General features: G+C 48.1%; 1 long non-coding RNA gene across 2 annotated transcripts in view; it reads left to right on the forward strand.

Annotated features, from left to right (window-relative positions):
* Nucleotides 1-23,758, forward strand: part of LOC144250798 (uncharacterized) — a 45,793-nt gene that overhangs the window by 15,959 nt on the left and 6,076 nt on the right. For both annotated transcript variants that reach the window (XR_013342573.1, XR_013342574.1), the window contains exons 4-10: nt 1,970-2,116; nt 4,115-4,260; nt 10,085-10,246; nt 12,456-12,607; nt 16,184-16,372; nt 17,187-17,332; nt 23,257-23,335. This is a non-coding gene — a long non-coding RNA (uncharacterized LOC144250798). The remainder of the gene's footprint in view (nt 1-1,969; nt 2,117-4,114; nt 4,261-10,084; nt 10,247-12,455; nt 12,608-16,183; nt 16,373-17,186; nt 17,333-23,256; nt 23,336-23,758) is intronic.

Consider the following 23,758-nt stretch of genomic DNA (forward strand, 5'->3'; position numbering starts at 1 on the left):
GGAACCTATGCAAAAACTCACTAAATGTGTGTCCACGTTCTTAATATAAAAGCCAAACCTATGCAATTTTAGACGAAAATATAGACATAAATCTTCCCCTTCTGGGATTTGGTAGTGGTTTCTTGAAAAGAGTGATGAAAGCAGAACTATGAGAAGACAGGATGGATGGTGGGGAAGTCCTCTCCTTTTCCCTCAAAGGACAGGATTGACAGCAGGAAGATGGAGTTAACAGAATAAGAGAAGGTAGTTTCAGTTATCTGGAAACTTTCTGACACTCAGAATCCATGAAGTAGCTGGTTCCATAACTTGTAAATTGTGCTCTTATCAAGATGGGTATGCATGTACCACAATACTGTGCCGACTTTATAACCCCTTGGTTCAAAAAGAAAAACGCTATAGCTGGCTGGAACGGTGGTTCCTGTCCCTGTTTGGGAGGAACCTCCATACTGATCTCCACTGTGGCTGTGCTTACATACCCTCCCGCCAAGTGTGTCCAAGGGTTCCTTTCGCCAAGATTCGCCTGATTATACCCATTTTGGAAGTGGGATTGGCTCCCTGTGATATCCCTGCCATAGGCTTTCCACTTTGTGATTCCTGAAAGTTCTTGTAGCGAAAGTATGAAATTTCAAGCATTCCAAAATAGATACGGAAGTGGATATGTGCCAGTGGTGTGCAGTGATGCCGCAGACTGCGTGAAATGACACAGGGTGCCCTTTATCTTCAGAGAAACACAAATGTTCAATGTGTGGGTGCATGCATTCATAAGCAAACGCAGCATTTTTAAAGCTGTGTATTTGTGTGTCAGATGGTCACTATTAGGAGGATTGTCATGCAGTATGACAATCTTGGGCAAGGCATTTATATCTTTAGTTTTATTTCCATGTAAATAAAGAGACTTTAATGAAAGTGGATAGCTACTTGTGAGCGCAGGGAACACTCCTTGGCAAGGTGCCATGGTGGCATATATCCTGGTGTCCAAATAGGAGAGATGTCGACTATTGTTTCCTTGCCTCGTTGTCTTGGAAGTAGGAATTTTTGAAAACTGAATATTGTCTTAGTATGTAATTATTTATACATTAATACAATATGGAGAGCATTATTCAAAGAAGCATATATGTTATATAGATCTACGCACACACATGCACACATAGATCTGTTGAAGGGTTTTATGGGAAAAACTGTTGATAAACGTGAAATATTTTGTAGAAACCAAGCCAATACATATGAGAACTTTGTGAAGGTTTTAAACCTTCCGCTAAGCCAAGTCTTTCAAATATGCTGTGAGTATGCCAAACACTCCCCAATAATCAGAAGGGAAAATATGGTGTCTAAGCACAAGGCATCACACGGTCAAATTTCAATGCAACGTTATTGTAGTATCTCGTGATATACAACTTTGTATCTATGGATTGAAAACGTGGGGTTGACTAAGCAAAAGATTATGGGTGATTCACATGATGTTTGATGATAGTGGTTTTCTCTCAGTCCGAACATGGCTGCTTTCTGAATCCTTTGCAAGTTTCATGTCCTAGTTACCAAAGACAAAAGACATGACCCATCTGTAGGTGACAAGCAGTCATAGACATGCAGGGTAAAGCCAGGGAAAGCTGTCACAGGCCATTCTGTGATATGGGAAAACACTTGTGCTCTAGGGTCAGATGATGAAGTCGTGAGAGAACATCTCTCAACTGTAGGAGAAGAATTGATGGTCCCTCCCATGCACATGTCACTGCTGGTGGGATTGTAGAGCATTCAGTCTTGAGCTCTCTGAACCCCAAATGTAAGGACTGCACCTAAGGGAGCCCCCCCCCCCCCCCCGGGCCCACCCAGCCTAGAGCCTGGGTCCCAATGCAATAGTAGTCCAGGGAGCCTGGGAAGGAAGTGAGTTGGGCTGACACCCAAGTGTCCTGGGGCCTATGTTGCTGCTTCCCTGAGCCCTTGGTGTAAACATTTTCCAATCCCTTCCTAGGCAAGGATGCCAGAGGTTTGCCTCCAAGAGCCCCAGACAAGTGGATACCATGAAGAAACGCTGTAGAAACAACACTGAGTGAGGAGCAGAAAGGGGAAGACTTGTGACATGGAAACTGAGTTCTGGAAGAGAGAAGGTGCCCATGGGGTGAGTGGCTGAGGTCTTAATGGTTTTTGTTTTTCTTCCATTTTTTTTTTTTTTAGTTGTAGATGCACACCTTGACTTTTTAGAATTTTTATTTATTTATTTATTGTGTCGTGGTGCTGAGAATCGAACCCAGTGCCTCATATGTGCTAGGCAGGCGCTTTAATGCTAAACCAAAAGCCCAGTCCTTAAAGTTTTTTGTTTTTAATTTTGTCCTTTTCTCTCTGCTTCTGTGCTACTGGCTCAGAACCCAGGGCTTGTATGTTGGATCTCATACTGATATCAAATGGAAACTAAGCCAAAGTTTAAGAGTGGAACACATTTCCGCGAATTGAGCAAAATGCAAAATTTTGAAAATTACAATCCAAATTCCAAAACAAAAATGTATCCTGGACAGGTTGTTCCAACACCAGGGGCAAAAGACAAGCTAGCCAGGTTTCCTGAGCCTTTTTCTCTGGGCCGCGTTTTTTTCAGACAGGAAGGGCGGGAGAAGGGCAGTCAGGATGAGTTCTGGTGGCCATGTCTGCAGCTCTACTGCCATCGTGCGGAAACAGTTTCTAGATACCCAGCGCCATTCAACCCTCCTTCCCAGGAGGCCTAGCTGTGGGGCAAATATGGCCAGGTGGATGTTCTAAGAGGCTTCCGCTCTGATCTGGGGCCCCCTTCTCTTCTCCTAGGGCACTAAGGTAGACCGGGGCACTGGCGCCCCCTCACCTCAGAACCTGCAGAGGATGGGCCCAGAGCTAACTAGGGACAGCCAGGAAGTGGTCCCACAGGAAGTCATGGGGCGGGGCCTAGATGCCAAGCTGTGTGCACTTAACTCTGAAAGGATCCTGCAGGCGCTTGTGGATACTTCTTTCTTGTTCAGGTTCCTTGGTGCAAGAGGTAGCAATGCCTTTCGTGAAGTCACCATGGTGTTGTGCTCAGATCCCTTCAGCCCCTAGGTGGAATAGAAAGGCAGGACAGTTCTAGGTGGCACAGGGCCACATCAGATGTGTGTGCAGTAAGTCACAGGCAGGCCAATTGTCGAAGGGTTAGGGTGGTCAGAAGAGAAGGCAGAGAACTGGAAGTTCTTCTGGTGCAGCCACTGTGCTAGAGACACAAGCACCAAGAACACCCAGGAGGATCAACTCAAACCTAAGTTTGGAAACCTGTTATTTGGTGGAGCCTCTGTAAAAAATTGGCTTAAAATGTATCAATGCTATTATTATAGAAGCCAAACCTATGCAAGTTTAGAGGGACATATAGGTATAAGTCTTCCCATCCTTGGATTTGGGAGTGGTTTCTTGAAAACAATGCTGAAAGCAGAAATAAAAGACAGATGGATGCTCAGGAAGTCATCTCTTTTTGCCTCAAAGGGGCTGACCAAAAATGTGTAGAGGCAGCTAGCAGAATAAGAGAAAATAGTTGCAATTATCTGGAAACATTCTAGCACCCAGAATTTTTGAGGAAAATTGGAGTTGAGTAAGCAAAACATTATGGGTGTTTCTACATGATGTCTGATGATGGTGGTTTTCTCTCAGTCAGAACATGGCTGCTTTCTGAATCCTTTGCAAGTTTCATGTCCTAGTTACCAAAGACAAAAGACATGACCCATCTGTAGGTGACAAGCAGTCATAGACATGCAGGGTAAAGCCAGGGAAAGCTGTCACAGGCCATTCTGTGATATGAAAAAACGCTTGTGCTCTAGGGTCAGATGATGAAGTCGTGAGAGAACATCTCTCAACTGTAGGAGAAGAATTGATGGTCCCTCCCATGCACATGTCACTGCTGGTGGGATTGTAGAGCATTCAGTCTTGAGCTCTCTGAACCCCCCGTGTAAGGACTGCACCTAAGGGAGGCCTCCTCCTGGGCCCACCTAGCCTAGAGCCTGGGTCCCAATGGAATAGGAGTCCAGGGAGCCTGGGAAGGAAGTGAGTTGGGCTGACACCCAAGTGTCCTGGGGCCTATGTTGCTGCTTCCCTGAGCCCTTGGTGTAAACATTTTCCAACTCCTTCCTAGGCAAGGATGCCAGAGGTTTGCCTCCAAGAGCCCCAGACAAGTGGATACCATGAAGAAACGCTGTAGAAACAACACTGAGTGAGGAGCAGAAAGGGGAAGACTTGTGACATGGAAACTGAGTTGCGGAAGAGAGAAGGTGCCATGGGGTGAGTGGCTCAGGTCTTCAATATCACTTTTAATTTTATCCTTTTTTTTTCTCTCTCTCTTTCTTCCTCTAAGTGTTACTGGCGGGAAACCCAGTAACAGTGGGGAAAAAAAAGAGCCAAATTTTAGGAGTGGAACACGTTTCCTCAAAAGAGCAAAATGCAGGGAAGGCAGCCGTAGTTTCTGGTGTTTCCTCTGTTCTGGAATTGTTTTTTTTTCCCCTCATTGGATGAGCGGAAGCAGAGTGAGTACCTGAGGTAAGGCTAGTTCTGTCTTGTGGGGCAACACTACCATCCTGAGGACAGAGTTTCGTAGTGCTCAGAGCCCATAGCTCAGAGCTCAGAGCTCTTCTGCACTAAAACCCCTGCAGGTGAGGAAGTTAGGGCCCGTGGGAGGTGCAAGGGGGCAGGTTCAAGCTTGACGTCCCAACCTCTATGTGTCCTCTGGCACAAACAAAGCACAAATGCAGAGTCTTGGTGGGGAACCTGGGTAATGATGGACACTAGAAAAAAGCACAGAGGTGCTACCAGATCAGACCTGTCCTTGCTGTTCTCACACTGCGAGGAAGGATCCATGTGCACAGTGACATCAAGAAAGGGCATCCCTTGACTTGCTATCTATATCCCCAGGTTTTAAGGTATGCATTAAACCATGAATTCCGTTCAGTTATGAATATCATCAGTATATGCAGTGTATTCAGATTTTCCACTTCTTCTTCTGGTTTTTGTTGTTGTTGTTGTTGTTCTTTCTTTTTTGTACTGGGGATTGAACCGAGGAGCACTTAAGCACTGATCCGCATCCACAGCCCTTTTTTGTATTTATTTAGAGACAGGGTCTCAGTGACTTGCTGACTGACTTTGAACTCATGAACCTCCTGCCTCAGCCTGGAGAGCTCCTGGGATCATAGGCGTGTGCCACCATACCTGCTTCTTTCTTCTTCTGTCGGTTTTGGAAAACTTATTTTTTTAAGTTGCTCCTTTCGAGTAAGTTGTTAAATTTCTTAATGGCCGTACATGGTAGCACAAGCCTGAAATTCTCGCACCTTAGCACGTGGAGGTAGTGTTGTAGGAGACACATGAGGCAGGACACCAGACAGGAAACAGGCAGCAGGGTTATTTGGCTGCAGCCAGGGTCAGAAAGAGGGTGAAGCTTTCACTGTAATCTATCAGTGCCCTGAACCCCGATTTCAGGCAGTTTCAGAACTTCATACCCAGCGTGTAAGGGAAGGGGCTCAGAAGGTCACAGCCTGTAGAAGTTCACACAAAACAGCTTTTTCTTTCACTGTTCTTGGCAAGTTAACCCTTCAAGGACAGCACCTGAGAAGGGGAGAGCTTCTTCTCCCCTCTCTTCCCCCTGCCAGCTGTTATCATGGAACCCTATTAGTATCCTCTTCTATTATCTTTGAAATGTACACATCTACGGATCTGTGGGGTTTTTGTTTTTTTTTTTTTACACTTTGCAAAACTGTGCAAACTACTATACTGGATATTCCATAAATGTTTGTGAAAAACTAGTAAAGGGGCATTCAGCACCTGGAGTGGTGATTTCTTTCAGGTCAGTGGCCAAGTAAGATACACCAAAGCAAATAGGAAGTTTAACCATACTGAACTCAATTCTGGTGAAGATTTCTGGAGAAGCTTAATTAAGATTTTCTATGGAGGAGGGGGGTGCCACTAGAGTCGGAGAATCACAATTTCAGCCAGCCTGGGCTACCCAGTGAGACCCTGTCTCAAGATAAAAGAAAAAGAACTGCAGGTCTGGTTCAGTGGCAGAGCACGCCTGAGTTCAATTCCCCGTATCATACACAGAGTTGTTCAGGATATTTTCTCACATTTAACATCTGTGGCATCTTTTGTTTCTGCTAATAGTTGTTTACTTTCACTTCAGTCTTGCTAAGGATTATAGTAATTCTTGTAGTCCTATTTATTTATTTAATACTGTGAATTGAACCCAGGGCCTCACACATCCTAGGCAGGAGCTCTAACACAGAGCTACAACCCCAGCCCTCCTTGTAGTTATTTTTTGCCTTGATTTTTTTTTTTTTTTTTTTTTTTTTGGTGATTCTGGGGATTGAACCCATGGCCTTGTGCATGCGTGGCAAGCACTTTACCAACTGAGCTATATCCCAGCCCCTGCCTTGATTTTTAATACCAATTTTCACCCCTTTATTTTCTTCTTCTACTTATTTGGAGCAAATTTCTTTTCACTCTTACCTGCGGAGGCTGGTAACTAAAATCATTGTTTTTCTTAAGTATTTTAAGTTATAAATTTCTAAATATAAGGTAAAAAAAAAAGAAAGGAAAGAAAAAAAGAAAGGGTATGCTTCTTCTTGCTCCAAGGACCAAGAACACAAAGCTGGGACCTTCAAGAGCCTGCATTAGCCTTTTTTTCTTTTCGAGCTCTTCCTTGACAAACATCAGAGGTGGTTAATTTTCTTGAGTTGTACAGTTTTCATTTTGATATTATTTAAATGTTGAACGAATGACCCCTTTCCAGAATGTTAACACTTTGCATATTAAAAACTCATTTCTGTAGGATATCTTCTCTTATTGGAAGTACAGGGCACTAGGGAAGAGATAGTAGTCCACCTCCACTGGAGGGCTCACATCCAGCTGTAGAGGGGGCGCCCTAGGATCCACAAGCGGCTTATAGTCCATGAAAGAAACCCACTCTTTGGGGCTCAGTAATTGCAAGGAAGGGCTCTTCTCAGTGGCTGATGAGCCACAGAAAAGCCTCCCAATGCTTCAGGTGAGTAACCGAGGGCGCTCCCAGGTCAGCTGCACACCCTGGCCTGGGCTTCAGGAACAGAGCACATCAAAAAGGCCCTGTTAGGGCATCAGAGATTCAGGCCTCAGTGTAGTTACTGATGAAACCTGAAAGCAGTCTCCTGCTAGAGGCCAAGGTAGTAAGGTCTCAAATCGGAGGCCAGTGTGGCCAACATGAAAAATCCTGTCTCGATATTAAGAAATGAATAAGTTTTTGAAAATCTCACTTCGAGTTCCAACACACACAAAAAAGCATCCTGGACAGCTTGTTCCAACGTGGAGGACAAATGACAAGGGAGCCAGGTTTCCGGAGCCTTTTTCTCTGGGTGGCGTTTTTTCAGACAAGAAGGGCGGGAGAAGAGCGCGCATGAAGAGGGCTGGTGGCCCATGTCTGCAGCTCTACTGCCATCGTGCGGGAACAGTTTCACGACACCCAGCGCCATTCAAGCCTCCTTCCCAGGAGGCCTAGCAGTTGGGCAGATCGGGCAGGCAGGGAGTTGGAAGATCCTTGGGCTCAGATCTGGGCCTCCTTGCCTTCTCCTAGGGCCCTGAGGGAGACCTGGGCACTGGTGGCACTTCAGCCTAAACCTGCAGAAAGAGGGGCACAGAGGGGACTCCCAGCAACCTAGAGATGCTCTCACAGGAAGTTGAGGGGCGGGGCCTCGGGGCTCAAGTTTGTGGACCCCAACTGAGGGACCCTCTGCAAAGGATAATGCCGGCCCTTGTGGATACTGTTTTCTGGTTCAGGTCCCATGGACCAAGAGATAGCAGTCCCTTATGTGAAGTCACCATGCCATTGTGCTTGAATCCTTTCTGCTTCCAGGTGGAGCCCGAGGACAGGTCAGTTTTGGGTGCCATAGGGCGGCCGCAGAAGTGTGTCCAGTAGTTCACAGGCAGGCCCCATTGTCTGGAGGCCAGGATGGCCTGAAGGGGAGGGCAGAGAAGAATTGGAAGAACTTGCAGTGCAGCCGATCTGCTAGAGACAAGCACCCAGAAGGCTTCCATTTCGAGAGCTGTTATTTGGTGGAGCCTATGCAGAAGTTCACTTAGAATGCATCAAGGATCTCCTCCCGAAAACCTCACATACAGCATTTGAGAGAAAAATGTAGGCAGGTGGGGCTGGGCGGGGCAGGTGGGGGCAAGGCCGGGCAAGTCCTACGGGGGCCAGGGGGGGGGGGGCAGGCTAGAGCAGGGCACAGGTTCTTGTTCTTCCAAAAGAGCTGCCCCTGGCAGCTGTTTCTGGGAAATTAGCACGTCCTTACGACCTCCCTGCATTAACCCTCTGTGGGTCCTGCGGCTCCAGTCCACACAGCGCCAGAGCCCAGGTCTCCCTCAGGACCCTGGGAGAAGGCCAGGAGGCCCAGAGGGCAACCCAAGCCACCTGGAACTCCAGTCCACACAGCTCCGAATCCAAGCCCCGCCCCACGACTTCCTGTGACACCAGCTCCTGCCCACTGCTAGTCCCCTGGGGTCCCTGGCGCTCCAGCTTCTTTGCTGAGAGCGCGCCAGAGCCCAGGTCTCCCTCAGGACCCCGGGAGAAGGCCAGGAGGCCCAGAGGGCAGCCCAAGCCGCCTGGAACTCGCTCCTTGAGACGTGGATCCTCCCCCACAGCGAGGCCTCCTGGGAAGGAGGCTGGAGTGGCGCAGGGCGTCTTGAAACTGGTTCCGCACGGTGGCGGTAGAGCTCCAGCTATGGCCACCAGCCCTGGGCCTGAGCGCGCCTCTCCCGCCCTGGCTGTCTCAAAAAACGCCACCCAGACAAAGGCACCAGGCGACATGGCCGCCCTGGCCCTTGCCCAGTTCTGAGGAAGCAGCTCCCAAGGCTGCTTTTTCTTTTTCAGTATTTGTGGCTTTTGGTTCCCAATGGCTTGGTTTCTGTCGTGATTCTGCCCGAGACAGGCTTTGCCGTGTTGCCCAGGACCAGCTGGAAATTGTGGTGCCAGTGCAGCAGCTTCCAGCTCCTGTCTCCTGTTGGTCTCCATCTGAACTCTGACCAAGGCCTGAGTGCCATCCTCCCCTGGGCCTCCCCTCTCTCTGAGGGAACGTTCAAGGGGGCCCTGCTCATTCAGTCTGTTCTGAGTTGAACTGCACTCAGTCTTCCTCCCTCTGTAGTTTGTGAGTGCTCCGACCAGGTGAGAGAAATGACAGGGTTCCCTTTGTTTTATGTTCTTTTTAGGACACAAGAAGTTGGGAATCCAACGTGTCAATGTGTATGTCTTCCAGAGAGCCAATGTGCACATGGTGATGTGTCTTGGTCTAGGTTCTGTTGCCATGACAAAAATACCTGAAGCCCAGTAAATTGTAAAGAGTAGATATTTCTCGGCCTCATGGTTCTGGAGACTGGCATTTCTAAGAATGCGGCATGTGGGCATCTGCTGAGCCTTTGGTGTGGGTCTGAGTCATACTGTGTCTTGCTCTAAGGTGAGGAACTCCATGCAAGTGCCCCCAGTAGCCTGCATTAACCTCTGACAGGGTTTCTCTGGTCCAGTCCTCACAGATTCCTACCAAGGCCCTGGCCCCAAGACTTCTGTGACACCACCTCTTGGCTGCTACTGGTCCCCTGAGGAACCCTGGCTGTCCAGGTTCTTTGCTGAGAGAGCACCATTGCCCAGGTCTCCCTCAGGGCTCCGGGAGAAGGCAAGGAGGCCCAGATGGCAGCCCGAGCCTCTTGCAGCTTGCTCCACAAAAGCCAGATCCTCCCCAACAGCTAGGTCTCCTGGGAAGGAGGCTTCAGTGGAGCACAGTGTTTGCTACCTGTTCCCTCAGGATGGTGGGAGTGCTCCAGCCAAGGCCACCAGCCTGGATCCTGAGAGCTCTTCTCTGCCCTTCTTTTCTGTACGAGTGCCAGCCAGAGACAAAGTCACCAGGGAACCGTCAACTTGAGCTTTGCCTCCATTTTTGGAAAATATTCTTAATGGTGTCTATTTGGTTTGCATTGTTTCATTGTTATTAATTTTTTTTTTCTTTTAAATTTCAGTTTTTTCCTAAGGGATGTACCAAAGACTGAGTTCAAGGTTCCCGAGCCACATCCCTAGCCTTATTTTGTATTTTTTTATTTACAGACAGAGCCTCCCTGAGTTGCTTAGTGTCTCAGTTTTTCCTGAGGCTGGCTTTGCACTTAGGATCCTCGGGTATCAGCGTCCTGAGCCGCTGGGATCACAGGCATGAGCCATTGGGATCACAGGCCTGTGTCATCACGACCAGATTTAATTTTGAATTTTGAGGTAGGTTGAGCAGGCTGGCTTTCATCTTTTGGTGTTCTTGCTTCAGCCTCCCATTCCTTTCTGGTTTTTGTTTTCCATTTGCAGTTAAAGGAAAGCATGAATCCTCAGAGGACATTATTGCTCTGGTTTTGGGGAATTTAATTTGCAAGTCTACCTTGTGCACTCCCTTATTGTTTGCTTGGTGTCACTTACCCAGCGGTTTCTCAGAGCTAACACCAGATCAGAGAAACGAAAAAGTCAAGTGTGTTTGACTTTATTTCTAACGTATTTGATAATTTTGAAAAAAAAAATCTATAGAGCTGACAGGTATATCAATCACGTATCTTAGGCAACTTTTTTTTGTTGCTATAAAAATCCTAGAGGGCCAGGTCGTACGTAGCTCAGTGGTACAGTGCTAGCCTAGCACATGTGAGGCACTGGTTTCCATCCCCAGCACCACATTAAAAAACTAAACATATAAAATAGAGCTATTATGTCCATCTACAATTAAAAAATAAAAATAAAAAAACCTGGAGGTTGAATTTTCTAAATAATAAAACGTCTCCAGGTGCCTGGCACATGCCTACGATCTTGGCTGCCTGGTTGGCTGAGGCAGGGCAATCGCAAATTGTAATCTTGCTATGACTTAGGGAGACCCTTAGGTAACTTGGATAAATCCTGTCCGAAAATAGAAAATCCTAATGATTTGAAGAAAATGACTGGATATGTTGCTCTGTAGTTAAGTCCCCCTGAGTTCAATGTCCAGTACCAAAGATAAAAAAGGAATAAAATTTGTTTAGCTGATGGTGCTGGAGACAGGAACGTCCACGAACATGGCCTGGGGATGTGCTTGACCATTGGTGAGGGTCTTTGGGCTACATCCTAACATAGAAGAGGCCATCATGAGACAGAGCAGTCCCGCTGGAGAGAGTTGACTTTGATAGCAAAGTCACTCCTGAGCACACCTATTAATCCATGAATGGCCTGATCTCTGCATGAAGGCAGGGTCCTCATGAGCCACTCACCTCCCACAGGCCCTACACACACTGCCCTTTCAGAGATAAGTCATGCTGTCATTTCAATGTTTGTTCCATGCTGAGGTTTCCATCAATACCATTAAAACTCCAGGTCAGTGGTGCATACCTGTGATCCTATTGGCTAGGAATTTCACCTTTCTCCTTTGGGCTTCAAATGTGGTAAAACAAAGTTTTAGGAAGGATGACATTCATGAGAGTTCATGTTCTTCAGCTCCTCAAAGCTGTGCTAAACAGAAGTGTGCTCTAAATGATAATAGGGGCATTAATTCCAATTGATTACAGTATTTTTTTCCCCTCAAGTGAGGTTAACTCTACACAAAAGTGGGTATAGATTTAACAGTATACATAGAAAGAATCCAAAAGGTTAATGGGTCCTCTGGAAGGTTACTGCTGGTGCTTTTCTTTTTCTGGGCACGTGCTCATTTTCTGATTCCTTGTCAAACATCACTCTTCAAAGCACTAATGAGTAGGGCTTTGTGGCCCACAAGTATAATCCCCACAACATGAGCTGCCAAGGAACGAGGAATGTTAACTTGAGGCCAGACTCAGCAATCAGTGAGGCCCTCAGGAAGTTGGCAACACCCTGTGTCAGGATAAAAAATTAATCGATCGAGGGCCGGGAGGGTACTGGGTATGTTGCTGTGTGGTTCAGCATCCCCGTATTGAGTCGTCGGTACAAAATCAGTCAATCAATCAATAAAATGAACTGAAGGGAAAATACTGTTGAAGGAAGAGAGCTAAAACTGCCAATGAGATGATTCTGAAAGCCATGTGATGAAATATCACTTATAAGGAACAAAATATTCAGAAAACACATAAAGATACACACCCCAGGGAGCAGGTAAGTAGTAGAAGTGCATTTAATGGTATGGGAAAATGTTAATTGTTCACGTTTAAATGAGAAGAAGAGGATGGAAATGAACGCAAAAGTAAATACAAGTCACATGCCCTCCTCCATTGGTCATGAGAAATTATTGCCGCCGCCCCCCCCCCTCCATTGAGTTCAAGAGAAGAGAAACCAAAGGACTGATGGAATCCCCAGTGCCCTGGGAGCATGGCCAGGTCACTGACCACCTGGGTTGGTGACTGGTTGGCCACAGAAGATGTCCTCCAGCTTGAGCACCTTCCTCAGTTGTCTGCTTTCCTCCCAGGGATTTTTCCTCTGATGGCTGTTTGCTGTTTGTGATCTGCAGAGCCTGTAACACTGAGCCACACTCCAGTGGTGGACCAGATCCTATGGAAATGAAGTTCCACCAGGACAGGTGTCCCCAGGAAGGAGGAGTAGATTCAGGCCCCAGTGTGATTTCTGATGAAACCTGAAAGCAGTCCCCTGCTGGACACCAAGGTAGGAAGGTCTCAAATTGGAGGCCAGTCTGGCCAACATGCAAAATCCTGTCTCAAAATTAAGAAATGAAAAAGTTTTTGGAAATCCCAATCCAAATTCCAAAACAAAAATACATCCTGGCCAGCTTGTTCCAACACAAAGGGCAGAAAACAAGGGAGCCAGGTTTCCTGAGCCTTTTTCTCTGGGCCGCGTTTTTTTCAGACAGGAAGGGCGGGAGAAGGGCAGTCAGGATGAGTTCTGGTGGCCATGTCTGCAGCTCTACTGCCATCGTGCGGAAACAGTTTCTAGATACCCAGCGCCATTCAACCCTCCTTCCCAGGAGGCCTAGCTGTGGGGCAAATATGGCCAGGTGGATGTTCTAAGAGGCTTCCGCTCTGATCTGGGGCCCCCTTCTCTTCTCCTAGGGCACTAAGGTAGACCGGGGCACTGGCGCCCCCTCACCTCAGAACCTGCAGAGGATGGGCCCAGAGCTAACTAGCGACAGCCAGGAGGTGGTCCCACAGGAAGTCATGGGGCGGGGCCTAGGTGCCAAGCTGTGTGCACTTAACTGTGAAGGGATCCTGCAGGCGCTTGTGGATACTTCTTTCTTGTTCAGGTTCCTTGGTGCAAGAGGTAGCAATGCCTTTCGTGAAGTCACCATGGTGTTGTGCTCAGATCCCTTCAGCCCCTAGGTGGAACAGAAAGGCAGGACAGTTCTAGGTGGCACAGGGCCGCATCAGATGTGTGTGTGCAGTAAGTCACAGGCAGGCCGATTGTCTAAGGGTTAGGGTGGTCAGAAGAGAAGGCAGAGAATTGGAAGTTCTTCTGGTGCAGCCAATGTGCTAGAGACACAAGCAATAGAAGACCCAGGAGGATCAACTCAAACCTAAGTTTGGAAACCTGTTATTTGGTGGAGCCTCTGTAAAAAATTGGCTTAAAATGTATCAATGCTATTATTATAGAAGCCAAACCTATGCAAGTTTAGAGGGACATATAGGCGTAAGTCTTCCCATCCTTGGATTTGGGAGTGGTTTCTTGAAAACAATGCTGAAAGCAGAAATAAAAGACAGATGGATGCTCAGGAAGTCATCTCCTTTTGCCTCAAAGGGGCTGACCAAAAATGTGTAGAGGCAGCTAGCAGAATAAGAGAAAATAGTTGCAATTATCTGGAAACATTCTAGCACCCAGAATTTTTGAGGAAAATTGGAGTTGAGTAAGCAAAACATTATGGGTGTTTCACATGATGTCTGATGATGGTGGTTTTCTCTCAGTCAGAACATGGCTGCTTTCTGAATCCTTTGCAAGTTTCATGTCCTAGTTACCAAAGACAAAAGACATGACCCATCTGTAGGTGACAAGCAGTCACCTACAGGACACTGCAGCCCACCATGAGCCCAGTCGCCATGGCCAGGCACAGCAGAGGCTCCATGGCCACCTCTGGTGGCGCCATTTACTGCCTGCAGCACAAAATCTCTCCAGATCTGGTGACCTTCGGTGACAGTAGCAATGCCGAAACCAGCCACCCCGGCTCAGGTTCCTGTTTTCCCAAAAGAGCTGCCCCTGGCCGAGGCTTCCGGGAATTCAGCCCCTCCTCGCGCTGGGCACCTAGGGCCAGGGCGACCTCCCTGCATTGCAATTCCTTAGTGGGTCCCTCCGCTCCAGTCCACACAGCTCCGAATCCAAGCCCCGCCCCACGACTTCCTGTGACACCAGCTCCTGCCCACTGCTAGTCCCCTGGGGTCCCTGGCGCTCCAGCTTCTTTGCTGAGAGCGCGCCAGAGCCCAGGTCTCCCTCAGGACCCCGGGAGAAGGCCCGGAGGCCCAGAGGGCAGCCCAAGCCGCCTGGAACTCGCTCCTTGAGACGTGGATCCTCCCCCACAGCGAGGCCTCCTGGGAAGGAGGCTGGAGTGGCGCAGGGCGTCTTGAAACTGGTTCCGCACGGTGGCGGTAGAGCTCCAGCTATGGCCACCAGCCCTGGGCCTGAGCGCGCCTCTCCCGCCCTGGCTGTCTCAAAAAACGCCACCCAGACAAAGGCACCAGGCGACATGGCCGCCCTGGCCCTTGCCCAGTTCTGAGGAAGCAGCTCCCAAGGCTGCTTTTTCTTTTTCAGTATTTGTGGCTTTTGGTTCCCAATGGCTTGGTTTCTGTCGCGATTCTGCCCGAGACAGGCTTTGCCGTGTTGCCCAGGACCAGCTGGAAATTGTGGTGCCAGTGCAGCAGCTTCCAGCTCCTGTCTCCTGTTGTTCTCCATCTGAACTCTGACCAAGGCCTGAGTGCCATCCTCCCCTGGGCCTCCCCTCTCTCTGAGGGAACCTTCAAGGGGGCCCTGCTCATTCAGTCTGTTCTGAGTTGAACTGCACTCAGTCTTCCTCCCTCTGTAGTTTGTGAGTGCTCCGACCAGGTGAGAGAAATGACAGGGTGTCGGGGTCTACTGAGCTTTTGTGAGGGTCTTCTTGCTAAGTAATACCCTGGAGGAGGTCATCACAAGGAGAGACAGGAAGCTTCCTGGTAGCACCTGGCCTTTATAGCAAAGTCACTCCCAAGAAAACCTGTAAATCTATGAGTAGACTGAACCCGACTCTGCATGAAGGCAGAGTCCTCATGAGCCAATCACCTCCCGGTATTCCTTCAAGTCCCAGTAAGATATAATTTCGGGAATTGAGTTTCCAACAGAGGATTTCCAGGACACAGCCACTGAAACCATACCATGAAGAAACTTTTCAAGTTGAAACAAAAGCGCTAGGGGAGCCTCCTTTTTAAATCCCCATTGATGAGGGTTTGTTTTCAACATTCCCCTATAGATTTCAGGCTGGGAAATTTGAGGTGGGAGACTCGGTGGTGGTGATATTCATGTACCTTATGTCCTGTCAGCTGTGGTGAATGCAAATCTGCTCTAATCGCAACAAGGGTATACCCATGCATTAAAATTCCGTAGAGATTGATTTTATGTGAGAGACAAAATGTTGATGAAAAGTATGGGGATGGAGCTTTTTTTCTCATGGGCACATACCTGTTTTCTGACTCCCTGGCAGGCATCATTCCTGAATCTACTAATAGAGGATGTCACAAATCATGTGATGAAATATAAAATGGAGTGTCTGGGGCTAAAACTCAGTGGCAGATGGCTGGCCTAGCTTAAGTGAAGCTTGGGCCAGAGCAAAGCACTATAAATGCAGAGTACTAGTGTAGAACATGGAGCATTAGGGATAGCACTTCATAAATACATAAACAAATAATGTAAAGGCATGTTCTTCATCTGTGTGTAGCAATATATATATAATCTACAATAAAATCTACGAAATTAACTACAACCTAGGGTCCCCATAGAGTCCCAGAAAATAGGGGAACTGTATTCACGCCATGGGAACATGTGCGGTTCTCATGTTTAATTAGTAGAAAATGATGTATCATGCCCTCTTCTGATGGCACATGAGGAATTATGGCCTCACATTCAGTTCCTAAGACTAGGGCAGAAGGAATGCTGGAATCCCTGCTGGTCTTGGAGCACGTCCAGGCCACTGACCACTTGGGTTGGTGCGTTGTTGGCTAGAGAAGATCTCCTCCAGCTTCAGCAGCTTCCACGGTTGTCTGTTTTCAGCCAAAGAGTTGATCCCCAAGGAGATAATGTGATGCTCTGGGATCTCCCGACCCAGTGACACTGTGTAAAATAAGACCTGAATGGACGAAATCCTGTGGAAAATGAAGTTCTACCAGGACAAGAGTTCTGAGGAAAGAAGAGGAAATTCAGGCCCCGGTGTGGTTTCTGATGAATAATGAAAGGCACCAGGTACTGAAAGCTGAGCTCCTGGGTGAGTCCCATGTTGGAGGCCAGCGTGGCAAATTTGCCTGGCTTTGCTCTCTCTTCCAGCCTGCCTCCCTTTCTTTCCTTCCTGGAGATAAGAGCCAGGGTCTTACCTATTCCTTCTCAGTTTGGCATCCACTAGAAATGAAAACCAAACTTCTAATGGTGAAGCATGTTACATCAAATTGAGCCAAATGCAAGGAGCCATAGTTTCTGGAAATGACTGGCTTGATATTCTTTCTCTCCTTTTTTTATTTTTCAAATTGGAGTGGTAGAAGCAGAGCAACAGAAAGGAAGGCTGGTTCTCTCTTGTGGGGCAATACTACCATCCTGAGGAAGTCCTTTGAAGAAGCCCCAGCCCCTGAGCCCATCCTGCATGAAAGGCCTAGGAGCTGACCAAGACAGGACCCTGGGGTGCCTGAGGCCCCATTACCAATCTAGGCCTCCAGGCCTATTATTGGTCTAAGGCCAGGTCAGAGCAAAGCACCATGAATGCAGAGTCCTATTGTAGAATGTGGAGCATTAGGGACAGCAGGACTGAGCCTACAGGTGCCTCAGTATGCCCCGTCCTGCTGTTGTCACACACCTGCAAGGAGGGATCATACTGCATTCAGTCTTGATCCATCTGGATCCTCCTGGGAGAGCTGCTTCTACTGTAGGCCTCCCACTGGTCCCACCAGGCGTGGTGCCTGGGTCTACATCTGGGACGGAAGTGAGTCAGGCACACAACCGAGTGTCCTGCTGCCTACATTCCCTCTTCCCCCTGTCCTTGGTGTAAACATTTTCTACTCCTTCGTAGGCAAGCATACCTGAGCTTTGGCATCCAAGAGCCCAAGACAATGGGATACCATGAAGAACCACCAGAGAAGAAGGCTGAGTGAAGCGCAGACATGGGAAGAGGTGGTCACGTGGAAAGTGAGTTCACAAAGAAAGAGATGAAATAGGGTAGGCCCTTTTCTTTTTTTTCTTTTAAAAGAGAGAGAGAGAGAGAGAAAGAGAATTTTTTTTTTTTTAAAGAGAGAGTGAGAGGAGAGAGAGAGAGAGAGAGAGAGAGAGAGAATTTTTAATTTTTATTTTTTAGTTCTCGGCGGACACATCTTTGTTGGTATGTGGTGCTGAGGATCGAACCCGGGCCGCACGCATGCCAGGTGGGCGCGCTACCGCTTGAGCCACATCCCCAGCCCCGAGAAAGAGAATTTTAATATTTATTTTTTAGTTTTCGGCGGACACAACATCTCTGTTTGTATGTGGTGCTGAGGATCGAACCCGGGCCGCACGCATGCCAGGCGAGCGCGCCACTGCTTGAGCCACATCCCCAGCCCAAGGGTAGGCCCTTTTTGACTTTTTGGTTATTGTTTGTTCAATGTGGTCCTGCCATGGAACCCAGGACTGTGAATGTTAGATCTCACGTTAGTATCCAATAGAACTCAAAAGGAAAATTTAAGCAGGGGAGCGCATTTCCCGAGACTGAGGAAAATGCAGGTCAGCCACACTTTCTGGAGTGAGTGTGTCTTCTTCTGACAATTTTTTTTTTTTCTTTTAAATTGGAGAGGCACACACAATGGGCCTGGAGTCAAGTCTGGTGAAAGAAAAATTTTCATAGAGTCCCACCCCATGATTAAGTTCTGCATGAATATCTTAGCAGGTATAGGAGGCAGGGCCAATAGTAGGTCTATTGGGCGGAAGTTCCAGCTGGGCTTAGCAACCTCCTCGTTGGGGGCCATGCAGGACCAAAGCACAAAGGCAGAGTCTTGCAGAAGCAGATCCGTGAGAGACACCAGCTTTGCCTCCAATGGTGCCCAAAAAACTGGCCTGTCCTGCTGTTCTCACACAGCTTCGAGGCAGGATCCATGCGCTATTAAACTGATGTCACAAAAGGGCACTCTGTGTCTTGCTCCAATGGAGAAACACGAGGCAAGTGCCCTCAGTAACCTACATTGGCCTTTGACGGGGTTTCTCTGGTCCAGTCCTCACAGATTCCTACCAAGGCCCTGCCCCCAAGAGTGTTACTGGTCCCCTGGGGAACCCTGGCTCTCCAGGGTTCTCTCTTTCTTCTTTCTTTTGCTCCCCAGGTGCTTTGCTGACAGAGCACCAGTGCCCAGGTCTCCCTCAGGGCCCTGGGAGAAGGCCATGAGGCCCATTCATTCAAGCCTCCTTCCCAGGAGGCCGAGCTGTTGGTCCGATCCGGCAGGCAGGGAGTTGGAAGATCCTTGGGCTCAGATCTGGGCCTCCTTGCCTTCTCCTAGGGCCCTGAGGGAGACAGAGTCGGTTCAAGGATTGTGGCCCGTCCTGCCCAGATGGCAGCCCGAGCCTCTTGCAGCTTGCTCCACAAAAGCCAGATCCTCCCCAACAGCTAGGTCTCCTGGGAAGGAGGCTTCAGTGGAGCACAGTGTTTGCTACCTGTTCCCTCAGGATGGTGGGAGTGCTCCAGCCAAGGCCACCAGCCTGGATCCTGAGTGCTCTTCTCCTGCTCTTCTTTTCTGTACAAGTGCCAGCCAGAGACCAGGGAACATTCACCTTGGGTTTTGCTACCATTGTTGGAGTACATTCTCACTGGTGCCTTTTTCTTTTGCATTGTTTCATTGTTAATAATTTAAAAAAAATTTTTTTTTAGTTGTAGATGGAAACAATACCATCATTTTATTTTTTTATTTATTTTTATGTGGTGCTGAGGATCGAATCCAGTGCCTCACACGTACGAGGCAAGCACTCTGCCACTGAGCCATAATCTCAGTTTAAAAAAATTTTTTTCCTATTATTATTTTGTAGGGGGGAGGCATACCAGGGATTGATCTCAGGAGCACCGGACTACTGAGCGACATCCCCAGCCCTATTTTGTATTGTTTAATTTAGCAACAGGGTCTCACTGAGTTGCTTAGTGCCTTGCAGTTGCTGAGGCTGGCTTTGAAGTTGGGATTCTCCTGTCTCAGCCTCCCCAGCCTCTGGGATTACAGGTCTGCATTACTGCACCAGGTTTAAGTTGTGAACTTTTGAGGTAGGTTGACCAGGAGGACCTCCATCTGTTGGTGTTTTGCTTCAGCCTCCCAGGCCTTTCTTCTGCTTTTGTTTTTAATTTGGAATTAAGTGGAGGCATGAATCCTCACCCTGGCATCATTACTCTGGTTCTTGGGAATTTAATTTGCCCCATGGTACCTTCTCCACTCCCTTATTATTTACTTTGCTTCTCTTTACTTTCCCAGCGGTTCACAGAGCTAACACAAGACCAGATAAATTACAAAGTGTCTTTGACTCTTTTTCTAACACATGTGATGACTTTGAAAAAATATATAGTCATATATGTGTCCTTCAGAGTTGAGAGGTAGATCAGTCATGCATCCTAGGCCTTTTTTTTTTCCATGCTATAAGAATCCTGGAGGGTTACTATTTTGTAAAAAATAAAATTTTGCCAGTTGTCCTGGTGCATGCCCGTGTCCTGGTGGCCAGTATGGCTAAGACAGGAGGAACGCAAATTGCAAAGTTTTGCTACCACATATCGAGACAATTAGTTACCTTAAAAGATCCTGTCCCAAAATAAAAACTCATTAGAAGTTTAAGAAAAGGATTGGGCATGCTGCTCTGTGGTTGAGCATTCGTGGGTTCAATGCCCAATACCAAAGCCAAAAAAGGAATAAAATTTGTTTGGCTCTTGGTTCTGGAGACAGGAATGTCCACGAACATGGCCTGGGGATGTGCATGCCCATTGGTGAGAGTCTTTGGGCTACATCATAATATAGGAAAGGCTATCATGAGGCCAGACAGAGCAGTCCCGCTGAAGAGCTTTGACTCTGATAGCAAAGTCACTCCTGAGCACACCTATTAATCCCTGAATGGCCTGATCTCTGCATGAAGGCAGGGTCCTCATGAGCCACTCACCTCCCACAGGCCCTCCAAATACCATCAACCTGTGATTCAGGGATTCAGGTTTCAACCCAGGAATTCCAGGGGACACACACTGCCCTTTCGGAGATAGGTCATGCTGTCATTTCAATGTTTGTTGGATGCTGTGGTTTCCATCAAAACCACTAAGACACCAGGTCAGGAGTTCATAGCTGTGATCCTATTGAGGAGGAATTTCACCTTTCTCCTTTAGGCTTCAAATGTATAAAACAGAGTTTTAGGAAGGATAACATTCATGAGAGTTCATGTTCCTCAGCTCCTCGATGCTGCGTTAAATAGCAGTCTGCTCTAAATTATGTTAGGAGCATTAATTCAAATTTATTATGGATTTTTTTCCCCTCAAGTGAGATTAATTCTACACCAATGTAGGTATAGATTTAACAATATACATAGAAAGAATCCAAAAGGTTAATGGGTCATCTGGAAGGTTTCCTGCTGATGCTTTTCTTTGTTTTAGCACATGCTCCTTTTGGACTCCTCCTCAAACATCACTCTTTTAATTCACTAAATTTTAGGGCTTTCTGGACCATACCTATGATCCCAGCAATATGAGAGGCCAAGGCAGGAGGACTGCAAGCTAGTAGGCAGACTCAGCAATGAGTGAGGCCCTTCTGCCTAAGCAAGTTAGGAAGAGCCTGTTTCCCGAGAAAAAATTAAAATTTCAGGGGTAGGGTGGTATGGGGTTTGTTGCTCAGTAGTACAGCAAAAATGCATAAATAAATACTTTCGAGGGGAAAAAAACTATTTCTTGATGACGTGATTCTGTAAGCCTTTTTTTTCTTTGTGGTGTTTTTTCAGACAGGAAGGGCGGGAGAAGAGCTCTCAGGAAGAGGGCTGGTGGCCATGTCTGCAGCTCTACTGCCATCGTGCGGAAACTGTTTCAGGATACCCAGCTCCATTCAAATCTCCTTCCCAGGAGGCCTAGCTGTTGGTCAGATTGGCAAGCAGGGATTTGGAGGATCCTTAGGCTCAGATCTGGGCCTCCTTGCCTTCTCCTAGGGCCCTGAGGGAGACCTGGGAACTGGCCCTAGAGGTCGGTTCAAGGACTGTGGCCTGTCCTGCCAGTGTCTGGGTCTTTGGCGCTTGGCGGGCGGGTTGCTCATCTCTACCATAGAGGAGTCCATCAGGCCAAGGGGACCTATGCAGGTTGCTGCCGGGTACTTCTCTGATCAGGGAGAAGGAGAGCCACCGCAGCCCATGATAAGCATAGACATGGTGGCCATGCACAGCTGTGGCTACATGCACAGCTCTGGGGGCACTACCTTCTGCCTGCAGCACAGAATCTCCTCTCTGCTTGGGACACATCAGCCCTGGACATCAGTAGCTAAGCAAGAGACAGCTGTCTTGCCTCTGGTTGTCGCCCTGCCAAAACAACTGCCCCCAGCCCCTGCTTCAGGGAATTCAGCTCCTCCCTGCACTGGGAGCCTTAACCCTGGGCGACCTCCCTGCATTGCAATTTCTTAGTGGGTCCCTCCGCTCCAGTCCACACAGCTCCGAATCCAAGCCCCGCCCCACGACTTCCTGTGACACCAGCTCCTGCCCACTGCTAGTCCCCTGGGGTCCCTGGCGCTCCAGCTTCTTTGCTGAGAGCGCGCCAGAGCCCAGGTCTCCCTCAGGACCCCGGGAGAAGGCCCGGAGGCCCAGAGGGCAGCCCAAGCCGCCTGGAACTCGCTCCTTGAGACGTGGATCCTCCCCCACAGCGAGGCCTCCTGGGAAGGAGGCTGGAGTGGCGCAGGGCGTCTTGAAACTGGTTCCGCACGGTGGCGGTAGAGCTCCAGCTATGGCCACCAGCCCTGGGCCTGAGCGCGCCTCTCCCGCCCTGGCTGTCTCAAAAAACGCCACCCAGACAAAGGCACCAGGCGACATGGCCGCCCTGGCCCTTGCCCAGTTCTGAGGAAGCAGCTCCCAAGGCTGCTTTTTCTTTTTCAGTATTTGTGGCTTTTGGTTCCCAATGGCTTGGTTTCTGTCGCGATTCTGCCCGAGACAGGCTTTGCCGTGTTGCCCAGGACCAGCTGGAAATTGTGGTGCCAGTGCAGCAGCTTCCAGCTCCTGTCTCCTGTTGTTCTCCATCTGAACTCTGACCAAGGCCTGAGTGCCATCCTCCCCTGGGCCTCCCCTCTCTCTGAGGGAACGTTCAAGGGGGCCCTGCTCATTCAGTCTGTTCTGAGTTGAACTGCACTCAGTCTTCCTCCCTCTGTAGTTTGTGAGTGCTCGGACCAGGTGAGAGAAATGACAGGGTTCCCTTTGTTTTTTACTCTTTTTAGGGCACAAGAAGTTGGGAATCCAACGTGTCAATGTGTATGTCTTCCAGAGAGCCAATGTGCACATGGTGATGTGTCTTGGTCTAGGTTCTGTTGCCATAACAAAAATACCTGAAGCTGAGTATTTTGTAAGAAATGGACATTTCTTGTCCTCATGGTAGTGGAGATGGGAAATCTAAGAATAGGTCCTCAGTGTCCACTGAGCTGTTGGTGGGGGTCTTCTTGCTAAATCATAATGTGGAAGAGGACCAGCACAGGACAGACAGAGGAAGCTTCTTGGAGATACGTGGCTTTTATAGCAAAGTCAGTCCCCACAAAACCTATAAATTCCTGAGTGGACTGATCAGTGCCTGTGCATGAGGGCAGAGTTCTCTGAGCCAATGACCTCCCAGAAGTACTTCAGTTCCCGTTCACACATAATTTTGGATTAACTTTCCAACAATGGGTTTTCAGGGCACAACCATTGAAACCATAGTATGAAGTGACTTTTAAAGTTGAATGAAAATCGCTAGCATCACCTACTTTTCTAAAGTGACCTTCAAAAATGAGTCTGTCACAAGGAGAGAGAGAGGAAGCTTCTTCGAGACACCTGACTGGTGTCCTCCAGCCTGGATGATGGTTTATTTTCAAGTTTCCCCTTTAGATTTCAGGCAGAGAATCTTGAGGTAGGGGACTTAGTGTTGTGGTATTCATGTATCTTATGTCCTCTAGGCTGTGGTGAATGCAGACATGGGAAGAAGTGGTCACGTGGAAAGTGAGTTCAAAAAGAGAGAGAGAACATGAAAATGGGGTGAGTTTTTTTTTTTTTAAGTCTTTTTTTGTTTGTTTGTTTTTAATGTGGTCCAGGACTCTGTTCATTAGATCTCACGTTGATATGCAATGGAACCCAAAAGAAATTTTTTTATCAGGGGAGCAAGTTTTCTGAGATTGAGCAAAATGCAAGGCAGCCGTAGTTTCTGGACTGTTTCTCCTGTGGCCATTTTATTTATTTATTTCTTCCAATTGGAGGGGCACAAGTGGAGCACCTAGAGGGAAATCTAGTTAGGGAAACATTTTCATTGGGTCCCATCCCATGAGCACTTAATGCATGACAGCCCTAGCAGATAAGGCAGGGAGGGCCAGTACCAGGTCTGATGGTCCAAGATCCAAGCTGGGCTTAGCAACGTCCTTGTCGAGGGCCACGCAGGACCAAAGCACAAAGGTAGAGTCTTGT

Source organism: Urocitellus parryii, chromosome X (genome assembly GCF_045843805.1).
Source record: "Urocitellus parryii isolate mUroPar1 chromosome X, mUroPar1.hap1, whole genome shotgun sequence".
NCBI lineage: Eukaryota > Metazoa > Chordata > Mammalia > Rodentia > Sciuridae > Urocitellus > Urocitellus parryii.